Genomic DNA, 13,164 nt, shown 5'->3' on the forward strand with positions numbered 1-13,164 from the left:
ATGATGTGTAGTCTCCAGCTATGGTATTTTGTCACCCACCCTATTTTTGAACAGTCATAGAAAATTAACTAGATTGCCAGAGCAATTTCTGCTGCTCCTGCCATGCTCCTGCAGTTCTCTGATTGACTACCTATGCCAAGGTTGGCAGTGGCTTTTTTTAAAGGTTCTTTTACTTCCCTCATTTTGCTGCTCTTCCCTCATCTTCACCTCAGCAAGGTTATCTTTCAGTTCCGGCCTTCCCTGACTTGCTTCTTTTGCACCCCCACTTCTCACCCCAGAAAGGAAAGTGGTGGTGGGGGGCAGCTTTTTTCTCTCCACTTCTGTGCTGTTCTCCCAAGGTTGATGAGGGTGGATGAGCTGTTATAGGTAACAGACACTGAGGAAAAAACTTGGAGTGGATTTCTTTTGTGGAGGAAAATATTGTTAAGTGACTTTTTAAACTGCAAACAGATTCTTACTTAACTGTGCTCTGATACCAGTGAAGCCCTGTGTCTAGGTGGGTGTGAGTGTGCCTATGACTGGTGTATTGGGAACAAAGATATGTTTTAATTGTGAATTGCTGCTGGTTGGGAGTTGAGAAAAACTAGAACTGTATTTTTAGTAGAGGGGAGTCTGTTCTTGAGTTTTTATGGTATACTTGCTGCAGAAATTGGAGTAAAGTTCCTTTCTCGAAAAAGATATGTAGAGACTCAGGATTGTAAGGTGCAGTGCTACTTGTCCTATAAGCTGTTTTTCTTAATTTGAAGCAGGGAAGACTCCATTTGCTTGGTGGAAAGCAAAAGGCACTGGCATGTGTTCAGAGACATTCTTTGTGTATTTTCACTGGCTAATAGAAATAACTGTTGGCTATCAAGACAAGATAGCATTTGTGGATCCCTGAAGAATGAATTAGCCATGTAGTCATCGTTGTCAGTGATGGTAGTATTTTCTAGAGTTCTTGAGCATAAACAATAGAAGGAGACAAACTGTGCCTGCAGGCTAACTATCAAATATATCCACCCACTCCAACTCGCTCTCCAGCCTTGCATGCCAAAGAGCCAAAAGGACGCAGGGGAGAGGAGCGTGGCAGCAGTGGAAAGAAGGAGAAATGCCTTAGCTCCAGCTCTGGAGTTTGCGGTAGAGAGGAGAGAGACTGGTGGTGCTGGGAGGAGGAATGAAGAACCAACCAGCAAGCTAACTGGCCATCTTTGCTATGGAGTGCAATAAGTGGGAGGAACGCCGCTGTATTGGTGCACGTGGGGGGAAGCAACACGGTTGGGGGCAGGAATGCAGCAGCCAGGCCTCCCCCAGCTCTTCAGAATGGGGAAACGGGGAACCAAAAGGAACGGGAGATGAGACTGCTTCATGGTGCACAGTATAATTGTTTTAATATACTTCAAACTTAGCAACTTTTCAATTATAGTTTTGAACAACGAAGTTATATTTAAATCTGCAGCATGCTTACCACAATTGTTTTACATTATAAGGCCTCCTATAGTATTTTCCCATTCTCTACGCTGTTTCCTTGATAGAGTATTAAATGATTTCTGTCATGTGGGCATTGCATATGATGTATTCAGCCCCTCTTTAGCTCTTACAGTAACGGTTTGGCATGCTTGCTGTACATTGATAGGGTAAATGCTTGCCATTTTTTCTCTACCAACTGTTTAAATATATCTTGTGTCTACAAGTGTGAAAGGGCTTGCATTAATTTCTCAACTTTTATTAATCCTTTTCGTGCATTAAGTAAACTTTACTTTCTATTGTACAATTTTAAAAAAATGATGAGAAAGTTTAAGATTTGTAATACCTAAAATAAAAGACTGTCTTTTTTGTCAGTAGTGAATGGTATATTTAGGTTTTACTTTAATGTTCAGATTATGATTTAGAAATCCTGTTAGATGTAGGTTTTCACAGTCATGAAGTATACCCCACCAGGCTTTCACAGATTTTGATTTCCCTTGGTAGTCAAGGCGAAGTTTGTGGTCACCAAGACCTTGTCTTTTCCCTTGTGCACAATCTTATACATTTTTATGCAACCCCACTGTGTTCAATTAGGCTTACTCCCAGATAACAATGCATAGGATTGAAGGCTTGGTGCCTGGTCAGGAATGTGTTGTCTCTCTCTCTCTCCATATGCCCCCGTTTTGAACTTTTAGCCAGAAAGAGAGGCTGGGTTTTACTTTTCCCCTCAGTACCCAGAAGTAAATACTGGACCCTTTGCTGTCATGAAAGGGGTTGTGAGTGCTACTGCTACCACGAAAACATTCAGCTTGGAATTGGAGAGTGAGATGTGAATCTTCACCATAGCTGTGCTGCATTGTGGTGATTACGTAAGAACAGCCCTGCCGGATCAGGCACAAGGCCTATCTTGTCCAGCATCTTGTTTCACACAGTGAACCACCAGATGCCTCTGGGGAGCCCACAGGCAAGAGGTATGTGCATGCCCTCTCTCCTGCTGTGACTCCCCTGCAACTAGTATTGAGTGGCATTGTGTCTCTGAAGCTGGAGATGGCCCATAGCCACCAGACTAGTAGCCATTGATAGACCTGTCCTCCATGAATCTGTCTTATTCCCTTTTAAAGCCATCCAAACATCACCACATCCCATGGCAAGGAATTCCATAGATTAATTAGTAGAGGTCTTACCTCTACTAGTTGTAAGCTGGGAAGGAAGGTGCTCTTCTCACTCTCACTACAGGGCAGGGGTATGCAACCTTGGCTCTCCAGTTGTTGTTGAACTGCAGTTCCCATCACACCCAGCCATGGAACCTCTGCTAAATTTAAAGTTTATGAAACAAATGGGGAATGGCACTGCAGACGATCTTCAGTCTCTTACTTGTTTCTTTTATCCATGATTTGTACGTGGCCTGCCCTCCTTGATTTCCCATGAAGGGCCTCTATGCAATCCCAGGCTGCCTTGCTCTGCCCTGCTCTTGGCATGCCCTCACCCCATCACCCACTTCTCAAGCATTGGTTGGTATTACAGAGGGGGTGGTCTTGCCTTGTATGAGCTCCCTTGGCTTTTTACCTGATTTTGGAGACCACCAGACTCCTTACTGAGGGCTATCCTACAGTTCTCTCAGCTCCCTACAGAAGGCAAAGGAACTGTTGAAGTGCTAATCCTTCCATCCCCTAGCTGCAGTCCTGTATCAAGCTGTCTCCTCTGCTATCTATGTTTGCTTACCAAGCATCATTAACCATTTCCTAGCCACTCCTAGATTAGAAGAAAGCAACACTAAAGCCTGTTGGGGAAGTTGAGAGATACTGAAGGAGCCAGAAGAGGGTGAGGTAAAGGCATGGAAAGACAGGATTAACTACAAATAGGTGATCTGAGTTTACATAGGAGGGAATAGGGAAAAAAGAGTGTATTTAGATGGTGGAAGAAAGGCAGCATAATAGTAATTGTATTGCTGAGCAAAGGGGTGATGGCCTGACAGAATACACAAAAAAGGGAGAGTTGTGAAGATGGAAGGGGAAGCTGAGGGAAAATTCCTGTGTAGGGATGTGCCCGAATCATTTCAGCGCCTCTTTGGGGAGGTGCCGAAAATATTTCGCTCCCTGTAACCGAAATGCTTTGGTGCAGGGCAAGAGGTTCCTTTAAAAGGAGGCAGGAGGTCATACCTGCTCCTCCTGGAAGCCTCCGCCACCCGTGCTGCCCCATTGTGATGCCGTTCTCAGAGGAGCATACCTATGAAAACGGCAGCCCGTGCTGCTGTCTCCTTTAAACCGCCCCACCGTGGCGACGGGATGCTCCCCTCAGCATCCCTCGCATGGTGTAGGCATGCAAATGGTGTTGGTGGATGCAGGGCCAGCAACAGCATGCGATGGGTAGGCACAGGGAGGCAGGCGCTTTCAGGAGGGGCAGGTAGACCTGCCCTTCTCTTCTTAAGGGAACCCATTACTGCCCTTGGGATGGTGCCAAAGCAAATCGGCGAGAATCCCTATTCGGTGAATACAGCATTACCGGGGGGAGCAGGGAGGGGGGAGATTATAGATTATCGCGGAATTTTAGAGCAATGGGAGAGAAAGGGAAGGCATAGTTGGACAGTGGTGTTTTATGGTGAGCATAGAGATAGCAGTGATGTTGTAAAGTATTACGAATTATCTATAGTGCATTGCCTTCTATACATGTATCTCTTATGTATAAAGGTGTGTGGCAAATCACCACCATTGAGCTAACTGGCAAAACAAAAGGGGGCAAGGCTTAGCTCCAGTCTTGCTAATAAAGAATAGAATGCAAGGCGCAAGGTAGAGAAAGAATGTGTTAGGAAAGGGATTTCAGCAGAACCTGTGCTGTCGTTGTTGCCGTGTCAATGGGCTACTGCTGGACTTCATTTTGGTGGGGCTGAGAATAGTGTGAGACCAAAATGGTCTTTATTTCTCTGCTAAAAGTCTCTAGATTTAAAGGAAGAGTGAATCCTGCCAGCAACTTTGTTTCTAGACAAAGATTGCCTAGAACAATGAACTTCAGTATTTTTCAAGTGGGGCCAATTTGGCATAAAATCTTAAATTTGAAAGCCATTTCCCCCGTGCTGATCTCAATGCACTGTTCTGCTTTCCCCAGTTTCAGAGTGGAGGGCTTTAAGAGAAACAGCCCCGTTGAGCACCAGGCCATCTTGGATGGCATGCATGAGCATTAGGAAGGCTAGTCTTTCCAAGTGCTTTCCCTGTAGAGCTCCATGGCAGGGGTTCCCAACTTGTGGTACAAAAGATGTTGCTGAACTACAACTCCCATCACCCCAACTACAATTTATTGTGGCTGGGGATGATGGGAGTTGTAGTTCAGCAACATCTGGAGTACCAAAGGTTGGGAACCCCTGCTCTACAAAGAAAGCATTGGCAAGGACTACATTTCTCCATAAGAGAAACTCAGTACTCCATGCCTGCCTCCAAGATGGCACTGGGGTTGAGAGGGCTATGTATCCCTTAAAAGAGCCCTACTGTTGCTGGGGAAAGTACAGCACTACATAGTGGAAACAGTTGCTCCTGTATGAGGCTAAGGGGATTGCATGGAGTATTCTGCTTCAGCTGAAGTTTTGCACAGACCTAACAAAAATTAGTCAGAAAGCTGCACTTAGAGTCAATAGGAACTTCCACTGGATCCTGGGCCTTGTAATAAAGAACACTGACCTAGATGTTGCTAGGCAGAATAGGGGAGATTTTTGAGTTGGAACCAATGAGAGACACTTGCAGCTACTCTGGGTTAGTGTCTCTGTGGGAAGCAGCCCTTGGAGGGAGCAGCTGAAATATCAAACTATGATTCTGAGAGTTGGTTCAGATATAACATGGAATTAAGCCTTAACTTAGGTATGCAAACCATCTTCAAACCCAGGTAATAAACTAGTTAGTGCCATGGCGTGGGTTCATACAATAAAAGCAACCTAGGCTACATAAAATAAGCCAAGGTTCTGTGTGTCTGAGTCGTCCTTACTGTGGTGAAATAAAATATGGAACTCTGTATTTGCTTTTCAAGCACATACTCATGAGAGCTTACAAATAGCACTTACATTTATAGCACTTACATTTATATACCGCTCTATAGCTGGAAGCTCTCTAAGCAGTTTACAATGATTTAGCATATTGCCCCCCAACATTCTGGGTACTCATTTTACCGACCTCGGAAGGATGGAAGGCTGAGTCAACCTTGAGCCCCTGGTCAGGATCAAACTTGTAACCTTCTGGTTACAGGGCGGCAGTTTTACCACTGCGCCACCAGGGGCTCTTAAATGACTTTCAGAGGTGTAAAACACAATTAAAACTAAAACTGACACTACCCTCAAATGAGTCTGAACAAGTAAATGCATTAAGTATCCAACTGCCTGAGAAATGCCAGATGAAATAATTTCTTATTCACTTCCTTGAATGGTAGAGAATTTCATAACAGTGGAGAAACCACAGAAAATGTTACTGATTAAGCCATGATGGACATCTCTGGCGGGAGAAGTCAGGCATTCTAAATGGGCATGGATAGAAAATTCACGAGGGAGAAAACATTCAACGATACTGGGCTCAGATTGTGTAGGCCTTTCTAGGTCAGCACTAGCACTTAGAATCATTCTTGGAGATACTGGCAACTAGTCTAGCCTGGCAGGTATGCTGGACATGCTTGTTAGTTTGAACCTCTGAAAAGAGGCATGCGGATATATATTTTGTAGCAGCTGACACTTCCAAGCAGTCTTCTAGTTCAGCCCCGCATACAGGATATTGCAGTAATTATCCTAGAGCTTACTTGGGAGTAAACTGGTTACTGTGCTTACTTGGGAGCCTCACAGAGTACACTGTGGGATGTGCTTCCAGGTAAACATACATAGTGTGACGTACTTACCCATCAGTTTGGACAGGGGACAACGGTTTCACAAAAGATTGGCAAAAAAAAATATTGTCAAACTTGATTAGTCCAAATAAAGAAGATACTTGCCAAACAAAACGTTGCCTGGGTGACAGTTCTCAGCAAGAGTTCAGTCTAGAGCACTCCAGCACCCCTGACCTTTGGCTACAGTAGCTGGGGATGATGGGAAGTTGTAGTTCAACAACAGCTGGAAGGTCAAAGTTGTTTAGTCCTGGTCTAGAGTAAGGGATTAACCCCCTAAAGCAGGCATCCCCAAACTGCGGCCTTCCAGATGTTGCTGAGCTACAACTCCCAGCATCCCTAGACACAATTTTTTGTGGCTGGGTATGCTGGGAGTTGTCGTTCAGCAACATCTGGAGGGCTGCAGTTTGGGAAATGCCTGCCCTAAAGAATGCTTGTGCATGTGCCTATAAAGCAACAGAGTTGCCAGCATCCCCCTATTTTGTGGGAATCCATGCTAGAGAAGGAAATATTCAACAATCCTGATGATGGTTCCTCATACCTTATTAGGCATATGGAGAGTATATCTTCATGATAAACCCCTGCATTTATCGGAAACCTGTTGGAATTCGTTTCTTATTTTCATTGGAACAATCGGCAACACCAGCATAGCTGGGGGTAGGAAACACCATTCCTGCTGTAGTCCACTTTTTCACACCTTGCTGTTCTTGCAGCCTGTGGGCTTGGTTCAGCAGGAATGCAGCAGTGCCTTTGCATCCTCACCCTGACCGCCCACTAGCTGTCTTTATCCAATGGAACCTGTGGTTTGCATATGGGGGAATGTTGTGGTGCTGAAACAAGAATAATGTCGTCTCCTGGTGCTCTCTGTTCTTCTGTGCCTCATTGGCTGCTCTCTTTGTTTTTTCTGTTGATGGTAGAAAGTGGTGAGCTAGCCACTGAATCACAGATTCCTTCTTGGAGAGGCTTAAAAGCTCCTTGCTCTTTCCCAATAGCGAGATGCTTTATAGACCTTTGCACATAGACCACAGAAGCTCTCTCTGTTGTCAGTACAGCCTTTGCAGACACAGAGCTCTTTCTTAATCCGAGAAAGGGCTCAAAAGGGGCAAGAGGAGGAAGCCTTCAAAAGCTTACCTCCCCTGCAGACGATCCTCTTGAAGAGTCTGGGTGTGGAGTTGATCGCGCACCCAGACATGCAGCTGCCTCCCGCCCCGCCCCCCAGAACTCTCATGATGCCCCATGATAGTGCATTGGGCATTATGGGGATCCCCCCGACGAAGGCTGGGAGCCCTGCAAGCAGCTAGGGCTGGCAGACAATACCAAAAATGGGGTTAACTTCATTTAAGAGGCTGGCCTCTTTACTGCTGGGAGCTGCACGGCTCCTGGTGATTCTTATGATCTGTAAAGACTGGGCTTGGCTTTTCTAGTCTGGTTTAGGCTGATTGTAAGAACAGCCTCACTATCTGCCTGGTTTCAAACATACTTTCCAGTAGCGAGGACTAGAAACCTGATTTAAAATGAAAGCAGTGTGTCTTATAATTCTGCATTAGTTGTTTGATGCTGTCAAGATATATGAGGGGTTTCTTGTGTTTGTATATGTGGTAAGCCACCAGTTTTAACATTGTTACTCTTGATAATAGTCCTAAAGTGAATTAGTTAATATTCCAGGTGGTCAGAGGATGCATTTAGACTTTATTTATATTTTCTTATGTAGCTGAATGTTGATATACTTCCAAATTTCCATCAGTACATGATTTGGGGAGCCTTTTAGTTATAACAAAATACAGAGTGTACCCATGTTGCTTAGTGAGTGAAATGATGCCATCTGGGCCAGTTTTTCTGTAGGAAAGTACAAACTCCTGAGGTACACAGAATCATCAAGGAGTTTAGGATATTTGCAACTTTTTTCTTTTAAAACTGCGTAGCATCTGTTTGCTTCTTGTTTCTGTGACTACCTGATGTCACAGGTATTTAGGGTAGGGGAGCCATAACATGAAAACCATCTGGTAAGTCGAGGTACACTAAGGCACTGCTCCCCTACCGTTTTAAAAAAGAACCTGGTAAAACATCTGTAGAGCATTTTGGTTTTCAGTCTGATGTGGAGATTCTACATTGCACTTTTTCTTGTAACAGCTCTGATTTTAAAAATAGTAGATATTATATGCTGTCTTATAGTAGAGTTTTTGGAACCACATTCTAAGGAAATGTGCCATTTTTTCATAGTTTACATAAGATTATAGGAAACCTAGATGGTCAGTGATGTTGCTTATGCTTTGTGTGTACATGTTCATCTATACAGATATACATCTAAATTTGTATGCTAATTATATTTTTGCTTATGATATAACTTGAGATGCAAGTAGTTTTTTCTTTGCATCTGATTTTTTTTTGCCAATTTATACAGAGGGAAGGATAGTCTAATTATGCTGAATGTTGCAGAATATTAACTAAGCTTAATGTGTGTGAAATACTATATAGCTTTTCCTATTTTATATGTGTTTGTTGGTTCTCACTCATTTTGGATTCCATGTAAGATGGGGTGAGAAAAGACATCTCAAAGTAGTGCATTGCAAGCAATATAGTAGCAGGTATATATTCTCAGTATGGATATTTTTCATTGCTTAAAAAAAAAAAAGCCCCAGATAACTTCATTTCCCTCTTGTTTTTCCTAGACTTTATTAATGCATCATCATTAGGAAGTATTTGAACACGTTTTGAAAGTAATTAAATGCTTTAAAATATCCAGCAGAATTTTAAGCAAGCATGCTGTAGCTGTATTGTGAAAAGAGAAATTTAACTGCTAATGCAGTACTTAACTCAAATCCTTGGATATCATTATTGCATTGCCTTGTCCTTTCTTTGGGGGTGAAATGTAGAACATTATTCTAATCCTGTGCAGTTGCAGCTTATTTTGCTTTAAACTTGAAAGTGTTAACAACAACTTGAAAATGTGACAAAGCTCAATTTCATTTCTTGTTTATTGCTTGTTTTCCGATTGGACAATGGGAAGCAGCTCTACCCTGGCAACTAAAGCTTGCTATTTGCATAACCCGCTTTGATTGGCCAGCTCGCTGACTAAGTCTTCCAATCATATGGTGTCGTTTTAGTGGTAGGCTATGCTAATTAGCTGCTGTTGCTGGGGTTCAGGGTGGTTTCTGTGTGCTGTTCTGCTGCATTGTGTTGCCTGGTGAGAGACATTGATAAATGAGTATTTAATGATCTGCAGCAGTTTCCACTCACTGCAGGCAGACATAGATTTTAGAGCAGAAGTGGAAATAAGGATTTAATTTCTCTTGCCTACCTATAATGAAAACACAGATCTTTTAAATCTTGATGTTGAGATTTTCATGCAGATACAAAATATTTACCTTGGAATGTGTATTTTCTAGGATTTTATGTGTTAGATGTACAGTGTGTGGTGCTTTCCTGGGAGAAGACTGTTGTAATTTATCTTTGCTAGTAATTATGGATATCAGATTAGGAAAATTGCTTCAATAAAAATCATTGTATCAGAAAATCTTAATGTAATATTAAAATTCGGATACTTAAAGGACAGAAGCCAATGCTTAAGAAATCTTTGTAAAGTAGATGCAGTGAATTATGTATCTGAATATGGTTATGATTAGGAAGTTGTACCCACTCTTGGGGGGGGGGGGAATTCATGACATATCCAGTAATACCATGGGTGGTATTATAAAACCATGAGTATTATGGGTAAAGAAAATGCAAGATTTCTTTCCATGCTATGTAAGTCCCTCTAAACATTTGTCACTTTCACCTATCATTTATATACTGGATAGCCATGCATAATAATTTTACTTGTCCTGCCTTCTCATCTGTGGGTCAACAGTTGCCATCCCACCAGCCTTACACTAATGCTTACGGTGTCAAACATTTATGCAGAAATTTCTTGTAACAAGAATGTTACAGTTCTTATCTTTGTAGTGAACTTTTAAAGTAATTTGATGTAACGGGACAGAGCAGTCCAAAACCAGTGCTGCTGATTTCACTTTCACATGACAGCAACATATGAATTCATCTAAGAAGCAAATTTTGTTCATGCAAAACTCTCTATTTGGTACTCTTAAGCGTTAAGTTGCTTCTCTTAGGAGAAGCACCATGAAAGTGTCAACTTGGATACCAACTTGTATGATCAATATTAATAGGTGGAAAAGAATTAAAGTTTGATTGCATTTAACTGTGGAAATGGTATTGTATGATTTCACATTCTCACTTTTAGCACACTTACAGAGTGCGGTGTTTAATGCAGCATGGCCAGCAAAAAAAGGTCTGTTACTTGATTTTTACCACTTGATTAAAAAAGAATCAGAATGACACAGTTTATGTGATGATTTAGACCTGTAAGGGCCTCTTGGTGGCTGCCTGTGTGGAGAGTAAGGATTTTTTCTGGGCAGCCATTTAGGGGAAGCTTATGTCAAGTGGAAGAGAGTAGTTTTTCTTTCGGATTATTAAATGTGCCCCAAATGACTAACACAAGTGGACCTTTATGGACTTATTTTCTAGGCTGAGATAACTTTTGTACTATTTTATATTTATGTGAGAGCTTTTATGTAAAATATCATATTGCAATGACAGTATCAGAAATTAAGCACAAACCAGAAAAACCTAAGTGCACTTAAGTCCTAGGTGTGCATTGTAGAGAGTTCCATTGCAATCCAATAGGACTGAAGCACACCTAAATTCATTTGAACTGCACTCATACAGTCTTATCATGAGTGCTGTAGGGAGGTTCTGGTGAATATGAATGTCTCCATTCACTCAACTTTCTATTCACTTTGGAATGTGCATACTATAGATCTCTGACATTGCAGTGATTTTGAGTTTCCATGCATCCAACAAACTTCTCAATTGTGATTATTATAATCCTATATAATAAGATGCTTGGTGTCTGCATCCGTGTCTTTTTCGGGTGTTCTGCGCATGCGTGGTGCGTGTGCGCAGAACACGGCGAGGGAGACACGGACGCAGGCGCCGGCCACCATGTTGGCCGGGCGGAGGAGAAGCGGCGGGCCGAGGAGAAGCGGCCACAGCTGACGCCGGGTGGGGGGAGGAGCAGCGGCAGGCCGAGGACAAGCGGCCGCACTGAGGACAAGTGGCCAACATGGCGGCCGGCTCCTCCACCCGGCCAACATGGTGGCCGGCGCCTGCCGGTACTCGGCCCAGCCCTCTCTCAGGCCAGGTACTCGGCCCATCCCTCTCTGCCTGCCTCTGTCGTCCCGCCTTATCCTCCTTAGCCGCCACCCGCTGGGCAGCACGCGCTCCCTCCTCCCTTCCCCATCGGCTCCTCTCAGGCGGTGGCGGCGGCAGCAGCAGCAGCGCCCGGACTCTGGAGGAAGGGCAGGGAGGGAGGGAAAGACGGAGGAGGGAGCCCACTGGGTTGGCGGAAAAGGAAGGCGAGGGGGCGAAAGAGCCCCGGGTGGTGGAGGAGGAGGGGGGGAGTGTGTGCCAGAGGGGGAGGGAGAGGGAGCTGAGCCCGGAGCGTGCCTCAGAGGACGGGAGGATTCCCTGAGGAAGAGGGGAGTGGCCCCGGCCCCGCCCTGCCCCGCCCGGCCCAGTGTCACCTTTCGCCGCCACACACACACACGGAGGGGCTGGCTCAGGAGCCGCTAGGGCGGGCCGCTGCCTGCTCCGCCGCATCGAGCTGTCAAGCAGGCGAGCGCGAGGCATCCTCGCCTCAGACGCCCTCCCCCACGCGCGCGCAAGCGCAAGAGAGAGAGGAGCTGGCCTGCTGGCAGGGTCGGTGAGTAGTACGTGCGAGGGCCGAAGGACCAGGCCCTGCCCGACCAGGAGCCCACGCGGCTGCCGCTGCTCCCGCTGCTCCCCCCGCTCATTCCGCCTTGGCACACAAGGGCAAGGCGCCGCTCAGGCCTCTCTGGCACACCTGCCCTGGCTGGGTCGAGCTCTCTCTGCTTGCTGCTCCCGCCCTGCTGCCCTCCTTCCTCCCCACCCTCCTCTCTCCCACCACCCTGCCTTTTGCCTTGCACGCCCACCCACCCCTGCTCCACCAAGCATGGCCAGCCCAGAAGATGTGTCAGGGCAGCCCTGGAAAGGGTGTGTTTGTGTGTCTTCTCTCTCTCCCATGCCTCTTGATAGGGACATAACAGCCAAACTGCTAGCCACAGGGAGTTAAGGACAATGGGGGTGCTGCTGAGGAGGGTGTGTGTGCAATGCATGTTCTCCATCTCTCTGAGACACAGACACACACATCCACACATTCAGGCTACCAGCTAGCCATTATTTGCGGTTGCCACCAATGCTCTCTCTTCCCTCACTGGGCCTTCCTCTCCCGGAGCCCCCTCCATACACGCCCGTGGGAGGCAACCAAAATGCCCCAGGACATGGAGTCTCCATTCCACACAGAAGAGGGGAAAGGAAGGAAGGAAGGAAGGAAGGAAGGAAGGAAGGAAGGAAAGGGGAGAGAGGAAGAAAGAGAGATAGAGACAGAAAGAAGGAAGGAAGGAAAGAGGGAAAGAGAGAAATAAAAAAGAAAGAAGGGAGGGAGAAGAGGGAGAAGAAAGGAAAGGAGAGAGACAGAGAGAGAGAGAGGGAGATAGAAGGAAGGAAGGAAGGAAAGAGGGAGAGAGAGAAAGAAAGAAGGAAGGAAAGGAGGAAAAAGAAAGAAAGAAACCCTTGAAGAAAGACTGTTCTTGCAAACAATTCTCCACAACTCTTCTAGCACCCGTTAATGTAACGGGCTTAATGACTAGTATTTATATAAAGTGGCTTATACAGAAAATAAAAGATGATTCCTTATCCAGAAAGGGCTCTGTCTAAAAAGACCATAGACACCAGCAGCAACTACTGGAGGGATGCTCCCTGCTAAAAGGTTTGTGACTCCTGAGGATGTGGACAAGC

General features: G+C 45.0%; 1 protein-coding gene across 2 annotated transcripts in view; it reads left to right on the forward strand.

Moving 5' to 3' along the window:
* DYRK1A (dual specificity tyrosine phosphorylation regulated kinase 1A) overlaps positions 1-13,164 on the forward strand; it is a 192,351-nt gene that overhangs the window by 105,025 nt on the left and 74,162 nt on the right. The gene's annotated exons all lie outside the window — the stretch shown is intronic.

This window comes from Hemicordylus capensis, chromosome 3, assembly GCF_027244095.1.
Source record: "Hemicordylus capensis ecotype Gifberg chromosome 3, rHemCap1.1.pri, whole genome shotgun sequence".
Taxonomy (NCBI): Eukaryota; Metazoa; Chordata; class Lepidosauria; order Squamata; family Cordylidae; genus Hemicordylus; species Hemicordylus capensis.